This window comes from Schistocerca gregaria, chromosome 9 (assembly GCF_023897955.1).
Source record: "Schistocerca gregaria isolate iqSchGreg1 chromosome 9, iqSchGreg1.2, whole genome shotgun sequence".
Lineage (NCBI taxonomy): Eukaryota > Metazoa > Arthropoda > Insecta > Orthoptera > Acrididae > Schistocerca > Schistocerca gregaria.
Window position 1 is genome coordinate 75,941,248 of NC_064928.1, and position 23,185 is coordinate 75,964,432.

Sequence of the window (23,185 nt, forward strand, 5' to 3'; positions counted from 1 at the left end):
CACAGCAGTTTGCAGAGTATTGATGGAAATGCAAGTACACTGTGCAAAAAAATGAAACACATGAAAGTGTAGCATGCAGTTTGGATAAACTCTAAAACTGACTAAATTAAGTTAGGGATCTCAGTAACAACCTCGCACGGCGTAAACAGGAAGCCACCTGAAGCCGTTGATGCAGACGTTGACGGCATCTGGTATTGCTGGTGCGGACGCGGCTGTTGGGCGTCCCCAGCATAGCGACGGGGCCAGCGATCAATACCCTCGGCTGGAGCAACACCGGGTTGTTGGAGGGGTTGGGGAGGGGGGGGGGGGTGGGGGCGGGGGCGCAGGAGAGGCGGAGGGAGCCGTCGTCATGGCAACGCGCCGGGCCAGAAGCCTGTCCCGGGAGTCTGTGTGCCGGATGCCGGAGACCGGCAGAAACCTCCGCTGCTCCACAGGGGTGCGTTCTGGGGCCACTTCCACACACGCACCAGGTGCACCACCAATCCAAATTTGTCGTATTTTAACGGTAGTGGAAATCAGTAAAACGTCACGGTCATTAGGTATATACAGGTTGACAATTACTATATGAAAAACAGCGTGAATTAGCTACGAACTGCGGCGTGCACACACCTTTTTTCAACTTGTAAACCTCACTACAGATATTCAGATTTAGGTTACATGTTCGATATGCCAACATTGGCGATGATACGCAGCAGACAAATAGCGAAATTCTGTATGAGCCGCTGAATTAACGGAACATCGATGCTGTGGATGACCAGCTCAATGGTTGTTTTGAACTCAGCAATGGTTTTAGGATTGTGGCTGTACACCTTGTCTTTAATAAAGCCCCACAAAAATGATTCGCTTGCGTTCAGACCCGGGGAATATGGGGGCCAATCGAGGCCCACGCCAGTAGCCTCTGGGTACCCCAGAGCAATAATGCGGTTCCCAAAGAGCTCCTCCAGGACATCATACACTTTCCTTCTAGATAAGCTAAATCATTATGGTTTGAGGGGGGCAGTGCACAAATGGTTTAATCCATACTTAACCGGAAGAAAGCAGAAAGTTGAAATAAGTGGTTCATGTAATGTTAAAACAAGAGCTGATTCCTCAAACTGGGGGCTATCAAGTACGGGGTCCCACAGGGTTCGGTCTTAGGTCCTTTACTGTTCTTGATATACATTAATGACTTACCATTCCATATTGATGAAGATGCAAAGTTAGTTCTTTTTGCTGATGATACAAGTATAGTAATAACATCCAAAAACCAAGAACTAAGTAATGTAATTGTAAATGATGTTTTTCACAAAATTATCAAGGGGTTCTTAGCAAACGGACTCTCTTTAAATTTTGATAAAATACAGTATATACAGTTCCGTGCAGTAAATGGCACGACTCCAGTAATAAATATAGACTTTGAACAGAAGTCTGTAGCTAAGGTAGAATTTTCAAAATTTTTAGGTGTGTCCATTGATCAGAGGTTAAACTGGAAGCAACACATTGATGGTCTGCTGAAACGTCTGAGTTCAGCTATGTATGCTATTAGGGTTATTGCAAATTTTGGTGATAAGAGTCTCAGTAAATTAGCTTACTATGCCTACTTTCATTCACTGCTTTCGTATGGCATCATATTCTGGGGTAATTCATCCTTGAGTAGAAAAGTATTCATTGCTCAAAACGTGTAATCAGAATAATTGCTGGAGCCCACCCACGGTCATTCTGCAGACATCTATTTAAAGATCTAGGGATCCTCACAGTATATATATATATATATATATATATATATATATATATATATATATATATATATATATTCACTTATGAAATTTGTTGTTAATAATCCAACCCACAAAAGTAATAGCAGTGTGCATAGCTATAACACCAGGAGAAAGGATGATCTTCACTATGCAGGGTTAAATCTGACTTTGGCACAGAAAGGGGTAAAATTATGCTGCCACAAAAGTCTTCGGTCACCTACCAAACAGCATCAAAAGCCTGACAGATAGTCAACCAACATTTAAAAATAAATTAAAAGAATTGACAACTCCTTCTACTCACTGGCTGAATATTTACATATAAATTAAGGGAGGGAAAAAAAACTAACTTAAACATTAGTGTCATGCAATATTTTGTGTAATGTAATATCGCGTACATACATCTTTCATTAACCTGACACGTTCCACATCATTACGAAGTGTCGTATTCATGATCTACGTAACAAGTATTAATCTAGTATACTCTAATCTATTAGTACCTGTGGTAGTGTCTATGATTCATATTCAAAACGTCTTCGGTCCCGGGTTCGATCCCCGCCACTGCCTAAATTTTGATAAATAACCAGCATTGGCGGCCAAAGACTTTCGTCATAAGAAGTCAGCCTTATTCTGCCAACGGCCTTGTCAAAGAGGGCGGAGGAGCGGATAGAGGCCACTCTCTTGTCCTAGGGGTGGGAAATTGCCCCTAAAGGCGGAAGAATCAGCAATGATCAACGACATGAGGATGCAGAAGGCAATGGAAACCACTGCATTAAAGACACGTAATGTGTATCCACAGGACATGTGGCCTGTAGTTGAAGAAGTGTCATGATGATCTCTCCATTGGCAAAAGATTCCGGAATAGTCCCCCATTCGGATCTCCGACTGCCAAGGGGGAGGTTACCATGAGAAAAAGATTGAATAATCAACGAAAGGATAATGCTCTACGAGTCGGGGCGTGGAATGTCAGAAGCTTGAACGTGGTAGGAAAGCTAGAAAATCTGAAAAGGGAAATGCAAAGGCTCAATCTAGATATAGTAGGGGTCAGTGAAGTGAAGTGGAAAGAAGACAAGGATTTCTGGTCAGATGAGTATCGGGTAATATCAACATCAGTAGAAAATGGTATAACAGGTGTAGGATTCGTTATGAATAGGAAGGTAGGGCAGAGGGTCTGTTACCGTGAACAGTTCAGTGACCGGGTTGTTCTAATCAGAATCGACAGCAGACCAACAAAGACAACGATAGTTCAGGTATACATGCCGACGTCGCAAGCTGAAGATGAACAGATAGAGAAAGTGTATGAGGATATTGAAAGGGTAATGCAGTATGTAAAGGGGGACGAAAATCTAATAGTCATGGGCGACTGGAATGCAGTTGTAGGGGAAGGAGTAGAAGAAAACGTTACAGGAGAATATGTGCTTGGGACAAGGAATGAAAGAGGAGAAAGACTAATTGAGTTCTGTAAGAAGTTTCAGCTAGTAATAGCGAATACCCTGTTCAAGAATCACAAGAGAAGGAGGTATACTTGGAAAAGGCCGGGAGATATGGGAAGATTTCAATTACATCATTACAATATAGTAATGATGAAGAGTAGGTTGAAGTTCAAGACATTAGTCAGGAAGAATCAATACGCTAAGAAGTGGGATACGAAGTTCTAAGGAATGACGAGAAACGTTTGAAGTTCTCTAATGCTATAGACACAGCAATAAGGAATAGCGCAGTAGGCAACACAGTTGAAGAGGAATGGACGTCTCTAAAAAGGGCAATCACAGAAGTTGGTAAGGTAAACATAGGTACAAAGAAGGTAGCTGCGAAGAAACCATGGGTAACAGAAGAAATACTTGATTGATGAAAGGAGGAAGTACAAACATGTTCCGGGAAAATCAGGAATGCAGAAATACAAGTCGCTGAGGAATGAAATAAATAGGAAGTGCAGGGAAGCTAAGACGAAATGGCTGCAGGAAAAATGTGAAGACATCGAAAAAGTTATGATTGTCGGAAGGACAGACTCAGCATACAGGAAAGTCAAAACAACTTTTGGTGACATTAAAAGCAACAGAGGAGAGAGCAGATAGGTGGAAAGAATACATTGAAAGCCTCTATGAGGGTGAAGATTTGTCTGATCTGATAGAAGAAGAAACAGGAGTCGATTTAGAAGAGATAGGGGATCCAGTATTAGAATCGGAATTTAAAAGAGCTTTGGAGGACTTACGGTCAAATAACGCAGAAGGGATAGATAACATTCCATCAGAATTTCTAAAATCATTAGGGGAAGTGGCAACAAAACGACTATTCACGTTGGTGTGTAGGATATATGAGTCTGGCGACATACCATCTGACTTTCGGAAAAGCATCATCCACACAATTCCGAAGGCGGGAAGAGCTGACAAGTGCGAGAATTATCGCACAATCAGCCTAACAACTCATGCATCGAAGCTGCTTACAAGAATAATGTACAGAAGAATGGAAAAGAAAATTGAGAATGTGCTAGGTGACGATCAGTTTGGCTTTAGGAAAAGTAAAGGCACGAGAGAGGCAATTCTGACGTTACGGCTAATAATGAAAGCAAGGCTAAAGAAAAATCAAGACACGTTCATAGGATTTGTCGACCTGGAAAAAGCGTTCAACAATATAAAAAGGTGCAAGCTGTTCAAGATTCTGAATAAAGTAGGGGTAAGCTATAGGGAGAGACGGGTCATACACAATATGTACAACAACCAAGAGTGAATAATAAGAGTGGACGATCAAGAACGAAGTGCTCGTATTAAGAAGGGAGTAAGACAAGGCTGTAGCCTTTCGCCCCTACTCTTCAATCTGTACATCGGGGAAGCAATGATGGAAATAAAAGAAAGGTTCAGGAGTGGAATTAAAATACAAGGTGAAAGGATATCAATGATACGATTCGCTGATGACATTGCTATCCTGAGTGAAAGTGAAGAAGAATTAAATGATCTGCTGAACGGAATGAACAGTCTAATGAGTACACAGTATGGTTTGAGAGTAAATCGGAGAAAGACGAAGGTAATGAGAAGTAGTAGAAATGAGAACAGCGAGAAACTTAACATCAGGATTGATGGTCACAAAGTCAATGAAGTTAAGGAATTCAGCTACCTAGGCAGTAAAATAACCAATGACGGATGGAGCAAGGAAGACATCAAAAGCAGACTCACTATGGCAAAAAAGGCATTTCTGGCCAAGAGAAGTCTACTAATATCAAATACAGGCCTTAATTTGAGGAAGAAATTTCTGAGGATGTACGTCTGGAGTACAGCATTGTATGGTAGTGAAACATGGACTGTGGGAAAACCAGAACAGAAGAGAACTGAAGCATTTGAGATGTGGTGCTATAGACGAATGTTGAATATTAGGTGGACTGATAAGCTAAGGAATGAGGAGGTTATACGCAGAATCGGAGAGGAAAGGAATATGTGGAAAACACTGATAAGGAGAAGGGACAGGATGATAGGACATCTGCTAAGACATGAGGGAATGACTTCCATGGTATTAGAGGGAGCTGTAGAGGGCAAAAACTGTAGAGGAAGACAGAGATTGCAATACGTCAAGCAAATAATTGAGGACTTAGGTTGCAAGTGCTACTCTGAGATGAAGAGGTTAGCACAGGAAAGGAATTCGTGGCGGGCCACATCAAACCAGTCAGTAGACTGAAGACCAAAAAAAAATCTAAGCTAGACCTGCTTCGATGGGGTCGACCTCTGCCTTGGACGAACCACCTTTTGTCGAAATCAGGGTCGCTTTGGATAATGTGGGTGAAATCATCTTCCAAAACCTTCAGGTGCCGTACGGTAGTCACCGTGCCATCAAGGAATATCACACCGATTATTCCGTGACTGTACAATTGCTCACCAGACCGTCACCCGTTGAGGATGAAGAGTCTTCTCGGTCGCGATATACGGATTCTCAGTCTCCTAAATGAGCCAGTTTTGCTTATTGGCGAACCCATCCAAATGAAAGTGGGCTTCGTCGCTAAACCAAACCATGCACGTGCATACAAACTCCCATCATGTTTCTCAGCCAACCAGGCAGTTTTAACGTCCTAAAACAAACCGTTCAGAAGTTACGATGATTTTATTTCATATAATTAAACAATTGTTACCCTGTAAAAGCCATAAACAGTCACGACATAAACTTCCTGGCAGATGAAAATTGTGTGCCGGACCGAGACTCGAACTCGGGACCTTTGCCTTTCGCGGACAAGTGCTCTACCGACGGAGCCAAAGGTCCCGAGTTCGAGTCTCGGTGCGGCACACAGTTTTGATCTGCCAGGAAGTTTCATATCAGCGCCCACTCCGCTGCAGAGTGAAAATTTCAATTTGGAAACATCCCCCAGGCTGTGGCTAAGCCATGTCTCCGCAATATCCTTTCTTTGAGGAGTGCTAGTCTTGCAAGGTTCACAGGAGAGCTTCTGTAAAGTTTGAAAGGTACGATGCGAGGTACTGGCGGAAGTAAAGCTGTGAGGACGGGGTGTGGGTCGTGCTTGGGTAGCTCAGTTGGTAGAACACTTGCCCGCGAAGGCAAAGGTCACGAGTTCGAGTCTCGGTCCGGCACACATTTGTAATCTGCCAGCAAGTTTCATATCAGTGCACACTCCGCTGCAGAGTGAAAATCTCATTCTGGGGTCATGACGGTATTACACAGTTTCTTTACTACCTCGAGTACCAAAATAAGGCGTTTACATTTCGTGGGTGGAAACTGGTATAAAGGCAGTCGCTATCCTGTTAAGTTATTGCATTGTTAGTACTTTGTGCAACCTCAGTTCTTCCTAATTACCTCAAATATTCTCTTCGTCATTTATTAGAGTTTGTAGTCCTTGCAGTGCAATTGTCGCCCGCTCTTTTCGTATCACAGTTTTCAGCTCACATACGGCCTCAGGCTGCATTCTATTGCAATAAACACACCTTGTAACTATTCCCCAACGGCTTTTCCACGGAGTTCATATCTGAGCCAAGTGCAGGCCAGGGCAATACATCGATATTTGTATCTTCAAACCACTTTTGGTTGTAGAAGAAATGTACAGAGAGGTATTACCTTGTTGAAACGCTAGACTTTCTCTCCCTAGGTCCTCGTACAGCAAAATCAATTCTGTTTCGACCTTCTCGGTGTACATGTTAGAGTTTAGTCTGGAATTCACCCAAGAACGTGATTCACCTTTAGCTCAGAAGGCTGTCCAAACCATAATACTCGCACCACCCAAAATTTTTGCTCATTCCTACCTATTGCTCTGTTCTCAGATAATATTTAAAACCCTCTCATATATTTATATTAAACTTGTTCTCATCAGTGTAGATCCCTTTACCCCATTCTTAAGTCCATGACATACGTTGTTTTTTTGTTGTTTTGTTGTTTTTTGTTTGTTTGTTTTTTAGCAAACACCAATGCAGCCAATTTATCCTTGGGAGCTAGAGCAGGTTTCTACAGTCGCTTTTTGATTCATGATTTTTGTCACTTGACAAAATTTGTCGTTCACGTCTTGCAGCTAAAGACAAGTTTAAATCAGCAACAACTTGAGAATGATGACGGTTTGAGAGCCTTGCTTTGCCTAAAAATAACTGTTTCCATGCCTCAAATATTTACTGCTTTGCCCCTATTTTACGTTCTGTCCATACCGTGCACCCAGTCCAACGAAATTATGGATCACTTTATTTGAACGATTCAACTTCTTGGCGATTTGACGATGAGAGTCTCAGTTCCTTGTACGCATCGATTTATCTTTCTCATCACCTGATTACTGTTTTCGGCGTGGTGCTGTCACAATCGCGACTTATGTACATAGCGTGCACTATCACTTAACTGTATCTGTTTCCTATCTGTAGTAGAGGCACATACGCTCACACCAACACCGCACAGCTCCGAGTGCCTTTGTACTGAGTTCCACCCTCTACCACCTGAATCGTTGATGTCTTGTTATATACTGTACTACTGGCATCAAATGCGATACCATTTTATTTCAATACACGATGCGTTTCTTGCCCTGGGGTCACTTTCCGATGCTTGATTAGTTTACATGTATTTTTTTAAAGTATAACTTACTACTAGCCTGTTTCCTGTAGTGATTACAGAGGTTTCGGAATCAGTATGCGTAGACATTTTTATATACGTTTATACACTCTTCATCTGTCGCGAGGAATGGCCGCGCGGCTTAGGGCGTCATGTCACGGTCTGCGCGGAAGTTTGTGTCCTCCCCGGGCACGGATGTGTGTGTTGTTCTTAGTATAAGTTTAAGTAGCGTGTAAGTCTAAGGACCGATGATCTAAGCAGTTTGGTCCCTTAGGCATTCACACACATTTGAACACTTTTCATTCAGCTGATGTGGAGAGTTAACGACACGTCTATGACTTCCTTCAATGTTCCAGCACCAATACTAAATGAACGACACATTTTTCGAGCTAGCAATTGATGTTTTAATTTCACAATGATGCTCCTCCAGTCTTTTGCAGTTCTTCAGTATCGTATACCATGACCACTGCTAGACAATGCTTTTCCCATGGGTTTGATGTTTCCATTTCACGATATCCCCTTTCACTTTGTCTGTGTTGCAGAACCACTTTACATATTTGTAGATACAAATGACTCTTTTCTTTCAAGTAATTTATGTTTAGAGAATGAATTTTTCAATCTGCAGCGCAATGTGTGCTGATATGAAACTTAAGGCAGATTAACACTGTGTGCTGGATCTAGACACGGACTCGGCTCATACGGCCTTTCTTCCAACAGTAGTTCATCTGCTGCTTTCTAAATTTCAGAGAAGTTCTCCTGCGAAACCTGCAGGACTACCTAGCACTCTTGGGAGAAAGCATACTGCAGAGACCTGGCGTAGCTACAGCCTGAGGGATGTTTTTTTTTTTTTTTTTTTTTGGCCCGTTGCCCTCAGTCAAAGGTGGTAGTGGTATACTGTTGGTTCAACTATGTCCGCCTGTATCCTTCAAAAGCTGCTAAATCTCTTGCTGTAACCAGGTGCCTGGAGAAAGACTACGTTATAGAATATAGAATAATAAATTTTTTTATCAGATAATGGCAGTCAATTCGTAAGCGCAGAATTTAAACAGTTCGTAGAAGACAGTAAGATAAAGTTCGTTAGAGAAAAGAAATTTTACTCTCAGGGAGTCTTCAGAAGGAGGGATGAAGTAACTAGAGGGGCTTGAAGAACTTACTGAGGGACCCGATATAATGAGTAGGTCGAAAAGGTAAGGGAATTCGAAAACAACACTGAATGGCGTACCACATTGAAGTATGGCACTAGTACCCAAGAAAATAATAGGAAAAAATTCATAGAAGTGTCGCTGTTGTCAGCATGTAAAGGGCCACATTCCCGTTCTAAGGAAGAAATCCCAACAGGCCAACTCGTAGGTGGAAGGTTAAAAGCTGTTATCGAGAAAAGGTTATATAGGCGTAAAGCCAGAGCACAAACACCACAACTGAAGGTTGGGGCCTTAGTAGTACGGAGAGCACACCATTAAAGCTTAAAATTAAATAAGAAGATCGGTCGGTTCTGAACTCCTGTGAAAAAGTACTGGGCACTCTAGAAATTTTGCACATGAGCGATACACACAAAAGTCGTAAGTAGGCTGTTTAGGTTTTTATGTTGGTAACGCCACGTAGCGCTCTGTATGAAAATCACTGACTGTGCTGTGTGCAGTCTGTGGCTGGTTGGCACTGTTGCAATATTCGCTATTGTAGTGTTGGGCAGTTGGATATGAACAGCGCGTAGCGTTGTGCAGTTGGAGGTGAGCTTCCAGCAGTGGTGGATGTGGGGAGAGAGATGGCAGAATTTTGAGAGCGGTCGATCTGGACGTGTGTCCGTCAGAAAAAGGAAATTTGTAAGTCTGGATGTCATATATATATATAATGACATTTGAACAATATTAATGTAAATACATTGTTTATTCTCTACCAAAAGCTTTCATTTACTAACAATGCAATCAGTAGTTAGTGCCTTCAGTAGTTTGAATCTTTTATTTAGCTGGCAGTAGTGGCGCTCGCTCTATTGCAGTAGTTCGAGTAACGAAGATTTTTGTGACATAAATGATTCATGAAAGGTATAGGTTATTGTTAGTCAGGGCCATTCTTTTCTAGGGATTATTGAAAGTCAGACTGCGTTGCGCTAAAAAAATATTATATATATAGCACGTCAGTTTACGGTTGGTCATACTAAGTAAAGAGAGAAAAGTCTGAGTACGTTCAGTTTCGCTCAGCTGTTTGAAAATCAAATAACGTAAGGGGTTTAGCAGCACTGTCATTCTTAATTTTTCTAAGGGGATGTTTCAAAGTAAAGAAACACTTTGATTTAAAAAGTAGTGTGCCGGCATTGAAAAAGGCCAAAAACACTGATCCACGCCAACGCCACCAATAAAACGTGTGGTGTAACAAAATTTGTCACCTGAATGTTTTTAGTGTGTACTAATCAGTCCGCTACATTCGCACGTTGTCAATGCATATCACTAATCCACTGTCTTTTTCCTGTTTACATCTGTGACATCGGTGATATTGCTGTATGGCTTCAAATGGTTCAAATGGCTCTGAGCACTATGGGACTTAACATCAGTGGTCATCAGTCCCCTAGAACTTTGAACTACTTAAACCTAACTAACCTAAGGATATCACACACATCCATGCCCGAGGCAGGATTCGAACCTGCGACCGTAGCAGTCGCGCGGTTCCGGACTGAGCGCCTAGAACCGCGAGACCACCGCGGCCGGCTATTGGTGCATGATGCCCAAAACCAACGAACTTAGTTTAGAGAAACGAGCACAGATAAAGCTTCTGCGTGAGCAAGGGATATCGCAGGTGGAAGGGTCGAAAGCTGTGAAGTGTTCATGCCAGTGCGTACAACATGCCATTGAACGATTCGCCTTGCCCAGGTTGCATGTTAATAGGCCCAGAGCCGAGCGCAAGTGGATCACAACAGAATGTGAGAGAGTCGTTAAAACAGGAAGAAAACCTCTGAAGACCTCGCCGCTCAGTTGTCCCAAAGTCTTGACAGCACAATATCTACCCTCAGCACGCGCAGGCGACTCCAAGAAGCTGGTCTAAAAGGCTGTAAAGCCAGGAAGACGCCATGGCTCTCTGACAAGAATAGAAAGGCACGGCATGGGTGGGCTCTAAAACACCATACGTCCACCGAGCAAGGTTGGTCAAATATCGTGTGGTCTGACGGAGCAAACATTCAGGTTTGTCAATTTGATTCTCTAACAACACATACCAATTTCGGTAGAAAACTAAATGTATTACTTTAAAAAGTCATGAAAGAATTCTCTACAATATTTATTGCCATGTCAGATTTTTGGCACACCGTGTTTGACCAATGTCCGTGGCCTGATAGGCGAGGTATGTAACCCAGAGTTTGTGGTAGCTACTGTAAAACACGACGGAGGGAGCGACATTATCCAGGCTGCATGAGCGCCGCAGGCGTGGGACAAATGGTCGTATGTGAAGGCCGTATGGGTTCCACAAAGTACATAGCCGTCCTATAATATGCTTTACTGCCCTCTTTTACAACCCTTTCTGGCGATACAAACATTGCGATAAATTCCAACAGGATAACGCAACCTGCCATAAATCTGCTTGTATAATGACTTGGCTTAGGGAAAATAACAATGAGATTCTGGCCTGGCCTGGGCTGGCCAACCATCGGACCTGAACGCCATAGAGCATTTATTGCGTTTATTGAAGTGCAAATTCAGGCAGAACATGGTTAAATCAAAAGAAGAATTAAAAAACCGCCTTGCCTTGAGATATTGTAAAAAGCTGGTATAATCTCGGCCAATAAGAAATTTTGCTATAATAAGCGCAAAAGGTGAACCCAAAAAATATTAATTTTGCGTTACTAATAAACCTCATAAACTCAAACAAATTTTTCGTAATTATTTAATTTCCTTATTTCCCATATCACTCAACGTTAGACGGGGGGGGGGGGGGGGTTAATACTTTTGACCAAGGAGACTCTGAAAATCCCTGAGTTCAAAGTTGTTTTATTTAGAGAGGCAAAGACAGGAAAGTCGAAGGCTTGTATAACGGACAACACATGCAACCTCGCAGAATAGCGCTCACCAGAAAACTAGACAAAAGGCCGACATGGTTGCGAGTATTTCACGTAAGAAAGAAAGTGTTTTATAGTGGAGTTTAGCTTGAATAGATATTATTAAAACAGTAAAATTTAACTGGAATCTGTTAGACCTGTGAGTACTAATAAAGATCAACGAATACACAAAGAGGAAATACTTTTGACAAAGTAGGTAGATACTACAAACAAAACTAATTAGTCAAGCAATAATACATATGAAAGGTAGCGTGGAGGGTGCACGTAAATGGTCATAGTTATGATTATATGCCTTTAATGGGAATAATGAAATGGAATTTAATACTTTAAAAGGTAGATCATAAGATGGTGTAATAGGTTTGGATGGTAATGTGCGGTTAGGAAATGGCACCGAAACCTCTCTAGGAATGAGCAGGGCTTGGAATGGGGTGTTTATTGCAAATGCAGTGGGTCCTCATATCACAGTAAGACTCAGTTTTTACACTTTCTAACTCACAATTCAACAAGAACCGATATTTTGATCAGACAGAATGGGCATATTATAAGCGAGACGGAACAGTTCAAGTTCCTAGGCGTTCGGATAGATAGTAAGCTGTTGTGGAAAGCCCATGTCCAGGATCTTGTTCAGAAACTAAATGCTGCTTTATTTACCATTAGAACAGTATCTGAAATAAGTGACAGTTCAACACGAAAAGTAGTCTACTTATCATATTTTCATACACTTATGTGGTATGGTATTATTTTTTGGGGTAATTCTTCTGATTCAAAAAGGGTATTTTTGGCTCAAAAAACGGGCTGTTCGAGCTATATGTGGTGTACGTTCGAGAACCTCTTGTCGACCCCAATTCAATAGTCTGGGAATTCTGACATTGCCCTCACAGTAAATATTTTCTTTAATGTCGTTTGTAGTTAGCAATATTAGCCTATTCCCAAGAGTTAGCAGTTTTCACTCGGTTAATACTAGGCAGAAATCAAATCTGTGTGTGGAATGCACTTCCTTGACTCTTGTGCAGAAAGGAGTGCAGTATTCTGCTGCATCCATTTTCAATAAGCTACCACAAGAACTCAAAAATATTAGCAGTAGCCCAAAGTCTTTTAAGTCTTAACTGAAGAGTTTCCTCATGGCTCACTCCTTCTATTCTGTCAAGGATCTATTGGAAGACCTAAAAAATTAAGCAAATTCCAGTTTTACATTGTTGATTTTCTTTATTTTAACTTACGACTTGTCGCCTGAATATTTTTTATATTTCATTTTATCTGTTTCTGCTATCGTTCATGTATTGACTCGTTCCATGACCATGGAGATTTCTCCTTAATTTGGTCCTACGGAACAATAAATAAATTAAAAAAAAATGATGTGGCCTCTTCGAGTCGTGGATTCAGGTAGGCTTTCAGCAGTCTTCTCCAAGTGGGACGGTCTTGGGCAGTGCTCTGGCAGGTGTTACCAGCGATCTCCCTGATGTCTTTGTCCCAACTGTCTGGTGGTCTTCCTGTAGGCCTCTGGTGCTCTCTCGGACTCCACTCCAGTACTAGCTTCGTCCATCTGTCGTCTTTTCTTCTTGCGACGTGGCCAGCCCACTGCCATTTCAAGGAACCTACTGTCTCTAAAATGTCGTTCACCTTCGTCACAGACCGGATGTCATCTGCCCTTTTCCTATCCTTCCTTGTATAGCCCAGCATTGATCTCTCCATGGCTCTCTGTGCTGTCCTGTTTCCCTTTTGTAAATGAGTTCAGTGTCCATGTCTCGCAGCCATACGTCATCACAGGAAGAATCAATTGATGAAATACTGCTTTCTTCAGATTTACTGGCATTTTTAATCTGAATACTTTTGAATTCTTCTCAAAGGCTTGCCAGCCAAGCTTGATGCGTTGATAAATTTCTGGCCTTATGTCTCCCTTCATATTTATAATCTGGCCATGGTAGACATATTCACTGACCTCTTCTAGCAGACTGTCCTTAACTTTCACATCTCCACCTGGGACCCATTTGTTGGACATTACTTTTGTTTTGGACAGGTTCATGTTCAAGCCAACCATAATACACTCCTGGAAATTGAAATAAGAACACCGTGAATTCATTGTCCCAGGAAGGGGAAACTTTATTGACACATTCCTGGGGTCAGATACATCACATGATCACACTAACAGAACCACAGGAACATAGACACAGGCAACAGAGCATGCACAATGTCGGCACTAGTACAGTGTATATTCACCTTACGCAGCATTGCAGGCTGCTATTCTCCCATGGAGATGATCGTAGAGATGCTGGATGTTGTCCTGTGGAACGGCTTGCCATGCCATTTCCACCTGGCGCCTCAGTTGGACCAGCGTTCGTGCTGGACGTGCAGACCGCGTGAGACGACGCTTCATCCAGTCCCAAACATGCTCAATGGGGGACAGATCCGGAGATCTTGCTGGCCAGGGTAGTTGACTTACACCTTCTAGATCACGTTGGGTGGCACGGGATACATGCGGACGTGCATTGTCCTGTTGGAACAGCAAGTTCCCTTGCCGGTCTAGGAATGGTAGAACGATGGGTTCGATGACGGTTTGGATGTACCGTGCACTATTCAGTGTCCCCTCGACGATGACCAGAGGTGTACGGCCAGTGTAGGAGATCGCTCCCCACACCATGATGCCGGGTGTTGGCCCTGTGTGCCTCGGTCGTATGCAGTCCTGATTGTGGCGCTCACCTGCACGGCGCCAAACACGCATACGACCATCATTGGCACCAAGGCAGAAGCGACTCTCATCGCTGAAGACGACACGTCTCCATTCGTCCCTCCATTCACGCCCGTCGCGACACCATTGGAGGCGGGCTGCATGATGTTGGGGCGTGAGCGGAAGACGGCCTAACGGTGTGCGGGACCGTAGCCCAGCTTCATGGAGACGGTTGCGAATGGTCCTCGCCGATACCCCAGGAACAACAGTGTCCCTAATTTGCTGGGAAGTGGCGGTGCGGTCCCCTACGGCACTGCGTAGGATCCTACGGTCTTGGCGTTCATCCGTGCCTCGCTGCGGTCCGGTCCCAGGTCGACGGGCACGTGCACCTTCCGCCGACCACTGGCGACAACATCGATGTACTGTGGAGACCTCACGCCCCACGTGTTGCGCAATGCAGCGGTACGTCCACCCGGCCTCCCGCATGCCCACTATACGCCCTCGCTCAAGGTCCGTCAACTGCACATACGGTTCACGTCCACGCTGTCGCGGCATGCTACCAGTGTTAAGGACTGCGATGGAGCTCCGTATGCCACGGCAAACTGGCTGACACTGACGGCGGCGGTGCACAAATGCTGCGCAGCTAGCGCCATTCGACGGCCAACACCGCGGTTCCTGGTGTGTCCGCTGTGCCGTGCGTGTGATCATTGCTTGTACAGCCCTCTCGCAGTGTCCGGAGCAAGTATGGAGGGTCTGACACACCGGTGTCAATGTGTTCTTTTTTCCATTTCCAGGAGTGGAGTATAATAACTATACCTAAAGAGAGCATGTAATAATAAACTGGACGAGACGATCTTAAACGATTAACGCTGTAAATGACTACGCCTAGAAGTTATTCAGCTGAAATATTTCTCGATGCTAAGGTAAAGAAATTAGTTCAATTTCTAAGAATAACCTACGTCTTAGTACAGGGTGATCAGCGAAGGAGTCTTCAGAATCATATTTCTCGAAAACGAATATGGGTAGCCGAGTCCAACGAAGTGTGTGTTTATTGTGAGAGCTGTAAGAATATTATACAGAAGCTCCGAAATAGTTCGAAAAGCTACTAACAGATGGTCCTACACCTTGCGCAGGTCGTTCAGTATCAGCACATCACATCACAAACTTTTCAGAATTACCCCCGACGACTCGCAATACGGAGATGACACAAACGAACAATCACTCCCTGTAATGTCTCAACGGAACTGGATTCGTACGTCACACTCACCAGCGGTTCAAGCTCGACCCCTGTGGTGGGATGGTTCCTGTGGACAGTGTCTTTCAATGTGACTCACTACAAGAGCTCACAAGAAGTAACATTTCGCGAATATGGATACTGACCCACCCTTTCACCAATAAATTTTCAGTAATTCACTGCAGAGACTGTTCCTAAAGTATTGATCAAGACAGTCAAACACCTATTACCTAGGAAAAAACGGTTTATTGACACACAGTAAAAATGTATTTAGAAATCATCGTTCTTGTGAAACACACTAGCTCTTGACTCACTTGAGTGCTATTGACAAGAGATTTGAAATTCATTCCGTTTTTTTAGATTTCCAGAAGGCTTTTGTCGCTGTACCACACAAACGTGTTGTAGTGAAATTGCTTGCTTATAGAACATCGTCTCAGTTATGTGACTGGATTTGCGATTTCTTGTCAGAGATGTCACAGTTAGTAGTAACTGACTGAAAGTCATCGAGTAAAACGTAAGTGAGTTCTGGCGTTCCGCAAGATAGTGTTATAGGCCCTTTGCTATTTCTCATCTATATAAACGATTTAGGAGCAATCAGAGCAGCCGTCTTAGGTTGTTTGGAGATGACGCTGTCGTTTGTCGACTAGTAAAGCTATCGGAAGATCAATCCGAATTGCAAACCGATGTAGAAAAGGTGTCTGTATGGTGCGAAAATTGACGACTGACCCTAAATAAGGGAAAGTGTGAGGTCATGCACTTGAGTGCTAAAAGAAAGCCGTTATATTTCAGCTACGCAATGAATCAGTCGAATATAAGCGCCGAAAATTGAACTAAATATCTAGGAACTACTATAACGAACAATTAAATTGGAAGGAACCCATAGAAAATGTTGTGGTGAATGCTAAGAAGAGACCGCGTTTTATTGGTAGGACACTTACAAAATGTAACAGATGCACTAAGGAGACTGCCGACACTACGCTTGCTCGTCCTCTTTTAGAGAGGAGTGACGGAGTACATCGATAAAATTCAAGGAAGGACAGCACCTTTTTGTATTATCGAGAAGTAAGGGAGAGAGTATCACTGACATGAAACAGCATTTGGTGTGGACATCATTAAAACAAAGAGTATTTCGTTGTCGCGGTATCTTCTCACGAAATTTCAGTCACCAACTCTCTGCTCCGAATCCTTAAATATTTTTTTGACGCCGACCTACAAAATGGTTCAAATGGTTCTAAGCACTATGGTACTTATCACCTGTGGTCATCAGTCCCCTAGAACTTAGAACTACTGAAACCTAACTAACCTAAGGACATCACACACATCCATGCCCGAGGCAGGATTCGAAACTGCGACCGTAGCAGCAGCGCGATTCCAGACTGAAGCGTCTAGAACCGCTCGGCCCCAACGGCCGGCTACGACGACCTACTTCCTGAGAAACGATCACCATTATAAAGTAAGGGCTATGATCGCTCGCTGCACGAGATTGGAATAATAGCGTATTATTGTCAAGATGGTTCGATAAACCCTCTGCCAGACTCTTAAATGTGAGTTGCAGAGTATCCATGTTGATGTAGAAGTAGGTGCGTTGTGTCCTTCCTCCACTTTGCATGAACCATTGCCTGGTTTAGTTTCATACAAACGGGGATTTTTCGAACCCAAAATTCGCGAGTTTCGTATATCAAATACTCAATTCAGCTCGAAATATGCTTCGCCTTCATTCAGCTGCCACTAATATCAAATACTTTATTATCAATCATTGTGAGAATCAGGTTCTCAAAGTCAGGTATGACTTCTTGGTTTCGGTTTTACAATGGCAACGTGTGTAGGCTCGGCCTCAATACTTTGTGCGTGCTGGAACGCTTCAACCCGGTCTCTGCGCAATTCTTCGGGCAGAGTTCTTTGGGTTTTACTGAAGAATTTCAGAAAACGTGGCAACATTTTCTGGAGGAACTACAAGCTCCCGGGCACCAACATTCTCCGCTAGGTCATCAACCGCGACGCTTGTCCGTTGGCATTTAGCGAAGTGCTTGCGAATGGTTTTCGCATCGACTTCTTTTCGGACATTAAATCGTCTTTGAAGACTGCGCACTGTTGCCATAGATCTGTGTTCTAAGCTGTGGTATTCCAGTACCACAAAAATACGTTGTTCAATGGAGTGCACACTGTCAAAATCCTCTTTTGGTACGCTACCCTCATTTCAAGTTTCGACGATGGAACTGAAAGCTCAGAGCTGCGGCGCAATATTTATAGGCACTAGGTATTGCAGAAGGGATATACAACATTCCGTCGGAATTTCTTAAATCATTGGGGGAAGTGGCAAAAAAAAAAAGAAAAGAAAAAACAGCTGTTCACGTTGATGTGTAGAATGTACGAGACTGGAGATATACCATGGGACATCGTCCACACTATTACGAGACGTGCGAAAATTACTGCAAAGTTAGCTTAACAGCTGATGACAAATACAATATGTAGAAGAATAGAAAATAAAATAGAGAATTTGTTAGATGACGTTGAGTTTGGTTTTAGGAAAGGTAAAGTCACCAGAGAGGCATTTCTGACTTTGCAGTTGATATCGGAAGGTAGACTGAAGAAGACTCAAGACATGTTCGTAGGATCTGTCTACCAGGAGAAAGCGTTCGACAGTGCAAAATGGTGCAAGATGGTCGACATTCTGAGAACAAGTGGACTAGTATAAAATATGAACAAGAACCTAGAGGGAAGACTAAGGCCCGCCGGTGCAGCCAAGCGGTTCTAGTTGCTTCAGTCCGGAACCGTGCTGCTTCTACGGTCGCAGGTTCGAATCCTGCCTCGGGCATAGATGTGTGTGATGTCCTTAGGGTAGTTAGGTTTAAGTAGTTCTAAGTTCTAGGGGACTGATGACCTCAAATGTTAAGTCCCATAGTGCTCAGATCGATTTGAATCATTTCAACCATTTGGAAGACTAAGAGTGCAAGACCAAGAACGAAGTGCTCGGATTAAAGGGGGTTTAAGACAGGGATGTAGTCTTTCATTTCTTCTGTACCAGACTGGTGAGCAACACTCAAGAATCGGTCGAAGAATTTCGTTCGTGGATGAACAACATAGCCAGGCTGTGGCAAGCTGTGAAGATTCCATACAAGTAATTATTTGTGGCCGTTCCACAGTAGATTGCTCCTGAAGAAACTCATAGATATTTTAACGCTTTTACAGTTACCATTGACTCGTGTCTAAAAGAGTAATGGAACGTAACGGGTCTCTGCATTATTTATACTCAGCGCATCACATATATTTGAATTAAGATTGCGACGTCATTCCCTGCATAAATAGTCGATTCACTGCAGGTGTTTCTGATTTTAACTACAATGTTATGGCTTTTCAACTTTCGTGTACTCAGCTTGCTCATTAGTAAATAATCATTAGCTTCCGCCACTTTCCACCATGTGTACAATGTAAACAGTAACGCCCCTACAACACTGTGTTGCCTTACTCTCGAGTTTACATTTGTACATATATACACAAAGAAAGAGAATACCTTGAACGAGTAGAGACAGGATGTTGATATTCACAGGACATCTACATGAATATGTTCTGAAGAAATGATTAGCATCTCAGTCACCTCGATTCAGCATTTCTCCTACTGTGTAGTAGGCACGGGGTCTGCCTGAGCTCTGATAACTTGTTTCATGCATGATGTTATCGCCGCAAATAAGGCGATGGTACAGCCATCCATGCTGCGTTCACCTGGTTCCAAAGTGCACCTGTGGTGGGTACAGCCATCCATGGTGCGTTCACCTGGTTCCAAAGTGCACCTGTGGTGGGTACAGCCATCCATGGTGCGTTCACCTGGTTCCAAAGTGCATCTGTGGTGGTTAGCAGTGGGTCATGGATAACACCAAGAAGGCACGTGTTCGTGCAGCAACAAGTGGTCGTGCATTGTCTTGCTGAAAGCTGGCGTCTGGGGCGTAATGTAGAAAGGGTACGGCTTCTGGTTTCATTCACGTAGGTAACACTGGTGACAGTGCTCAGGACACCCATCAACTGTGATTTGTGTTTATACCTGTGCCGTAGTAAAATTTGTTGTTTTGAAGAGAGCGCCGCAGAGCGTAGTGTAAAGCAGTCGCTTTCCGTTTCTAGCGGTGGCGCCGCTGTGACAATCGCAGCTTTGGTGTCTCCCTCTGGTGTGAAAGGGAAAAGGTTGCCTGTTCACGTGCATTTAAAGGGGCGCTTTGAGCTCGCCAGTGAGAGATTCTCCGGCGGTATTCCATAAGGTTACCGCCCTTCGATTGTGCATTTCCCGCACTAATCGAAACGCTACGGTTTCAGGTGCCAGACAGCCAGCCAGCCAGCCAGCCAGCCAGCGGTACAGCCGAGCAGCAGCAGCAGCAGCAGCGGTCCCGACCAGCATCAGCGGTCCAGCCTGTAGCAGCCGGCCACCCCTCCTGCAGCAGCGGTCCGGCCAGCCAGCCAGCCAGCCCGCCCTCAGGCAGCAGCAGCAGCTGCAGCAGCCCCGTCCGCGGTAGCGGCGCCAGCTGCGGCATTCCTGCCAATCGGCGTCGGCGTCAGCTTCAGCTTCCACGCCAGCAGCGTGGGACTCTGGTCGTCGTCCGTCTTCGTCTTCGTCTGTCCCCAGTTTTCTTCTTCTTCTTCTTCCCCTTTCCTTTTTGTCCTGTGCGCGTTTCTATATCCTTGTCTACACATCTACACGTCCCCCTCTGCCGCCACCACCACCATTACATGGTGTGCCCAGTCACACCCCCCTCTTTCCATCCCTCCTCTTCTCACTTTCCCTTCGCCTTCGCTTTTTGTCGCTCCCTCTCCAGCTTCTTCTTCCCGCTCCTCTCCCTCTGATCCTTTCCCCCCACTCCCCCAGCCTGTTACTGCAGCTCCAGCTAGGGTGGTGGCCCGTCGGGACCTGCCCGTTCCCGCCACCTCCCTATAGCTCCCATCCCTCATGTCACCACCCACCCTTCTGCTGCCGTTAAACGCCCTAGTGGCACCGCCACCTCCTCTGCTCCCAAAAAGGCCCCGCCAGGTCCTCCTTCCCCCTCCCAGGATGCCATGGATGTCGCTCCACCTGCCCCTGCTCCCTCCGCTTCCTCCTCCTCCTCCCCCCATCTTTATACAAATACCTCCTTTCCCGTCCAGATCCTTCCCTTCTCGAGGCCCGGAATCTCCACCTCCTCCTCTGCCAACACGTCCCTGGTGCCCCCGTCTCTCTCCTCACTCCCAGACGGGATTCCGTTCTCATCTCCTCCCCCAGCCCTACCCTCCATACTGACATCCTCTCCCGCCTCCCCATCACCCGTTTTGGCCCCAACCCCTGCTCCATCTCCCACCCACCAACCCCAACCCCCGCGTCGCCCACCGACCCTCACCGCTGTGGTCACTCGGCTCAGTCCGACGATCACGGAGGTGGAGGTGTTAGCTGAGCTCAAGGCGCAACCCACACTGGAGGTGTGGGCGGTTCGCCGCAGTTTCAACTCGTCTGGCCCCACCCGAGGACGCCCCCTCCATTGACCGTCTATTGAAGGAGGGTGCCCTCCTCTTCCACCAGCGCTATAAGGTCGACCCCTCCCGTTCTCCTCCTCAATCCATGCGCTGCCAGAGGTGTCTGCGCTATAACGCACACCCAACAGCTGAGTGCCGCGAGGCCCCCACCTGCCCGTATTGTAAACAAACACACTTCCTCCGGCAGTGCCCTAACCTACAATCCCCTCCCTCCTGCAATACCTGCAATCTCCCCCATCTCACCTACTCAATAAAGTGTAAAGCCCGACCCCCTCCGACCACTCCTGAACTCACTGTACCTGTCCATCCTCTGGACGCTTCCACCCCTACTGGCAATTTCCTTCGTCCCCCCCCCTCCCACCGCTGAGGACATCATCAGGTTCCTCACCATTCCCTTACAAAACGTCCACCCTTTCCAGCGCGCTCACACCCTTCAACAGGTCTCCCTCGCCGCCCGTTCGATTTTCCACTTGAAAATGTATGCCACCTACTCCAACAACCAGGCCCATTTCACCTTCTCCTGTCTTGACACCCTTGTCTAAATCTCTGTCATGGCGCGACAGCACTGTATCCTTTTCAACAACATCCGCTCCCTTCCCGCCAACAAGAACCTCTTCCTGCACACCCTTGCCACCCACCGCGTAGATGCCTTCCTCCTCAATGAAACTTTCCTCCAACCCCACCACACCGTCCACACGTCGCCCTACCTCCTTCACCGCTCTGATATTCCCCTCCCGATTGCGCATGGTGGAGTTGCCATTGGTCACCACCGCCAGATCCCGGTACGGATCCCTCCTCTCCTTCCCGACCCCACCGAACACCTGATCCTTAGTCTCTTCTTCCCTGGCCTTACCGTCACCTGCGCCACCATCTATGTCCGCCCTAACGTCTCTATTCCCTTCGACCTCCTCTCCCACATTCACCATACCTTCTCCTCCTACGTGATCGCCGCCGACCTCAATATCCATAGTCGTTCCGCCGCCCAGTTACGGCGGTGGCATCGGTTCCTCTCCTCCCTTCAAGGGGACCTCATCCCCATCCCCCACCACACCCGTCCCGAATCCAGCTCCACTCCCGATGTTATCCTTTCCTCCCCTAACCTTCTTGGCCGCATAACAGTGGATGTCCTGGAGCCTATTGGTAGCGACCATCTCCGTGTCCTCCTCACCGTTTCCGACGGTCGTCGCCCCCGCCCAGACCCTCGTAATGACCCTCCCCCAAAGTATATCAATGACTATTCCCGTGCCAACTGGAATGCCTACCGGGACACCCTCTCCATCCAGGTCGATAGCCACCCCTTCACCTACCACCACCCTGATGATGTAACCCATGCCGCCTCCTTTCTCCAGCAGACCTTGTCTGAGGCTGTGGAGGCCCACATACCTACTGTCGCTATCCACCCCCACCATCCTACCTTACCCCCACAGGCCGTCCTCCTCCTCCTCCTGACGTCTCTACCGTGCCTTCCTCCACACACTACGACGCCACCGGCAACTCCAGCGACACATTCGTAATTTGCTCGCGGCCAAGAAACGCCGGGACTGGCGACAGACATGCACCCGTTTGAATGCCACCCTACCTACCAACTGGTCCAAGTTCTGGACAGCCTTCTGTCGCCTTACCGGAACTAAACCCTCCCCCTACTATCCTCTCCTCCATGATAATCGCCCATTCCCTGACACCCTTAGTAAGGCCAATCACTTTGCCTCCTACCTCTCTGATGTATTTTCCATCCCCGATGATCCCCAGTTCGATTACTCCCTCTTCCCGGATGTCCGCGATCGAACTGACACCTCTGTCCCTCCCCTAGCGCCTGGTTTCCAGTACTTGGACAACATTGCGCACACAGAACTCAATGCCCCTATCACTACACAGGATCTCATTGCTACATTCCGCACAAAACGCAACACCGCTCCTGGTCACGATCATGTCACCTAGCGTCACCTTCGTGAAGCTCCTGTCTCTTTCCTCTCCACCCTGGCCAGGCTCTACAATGTAGTCCTGTCCATCGG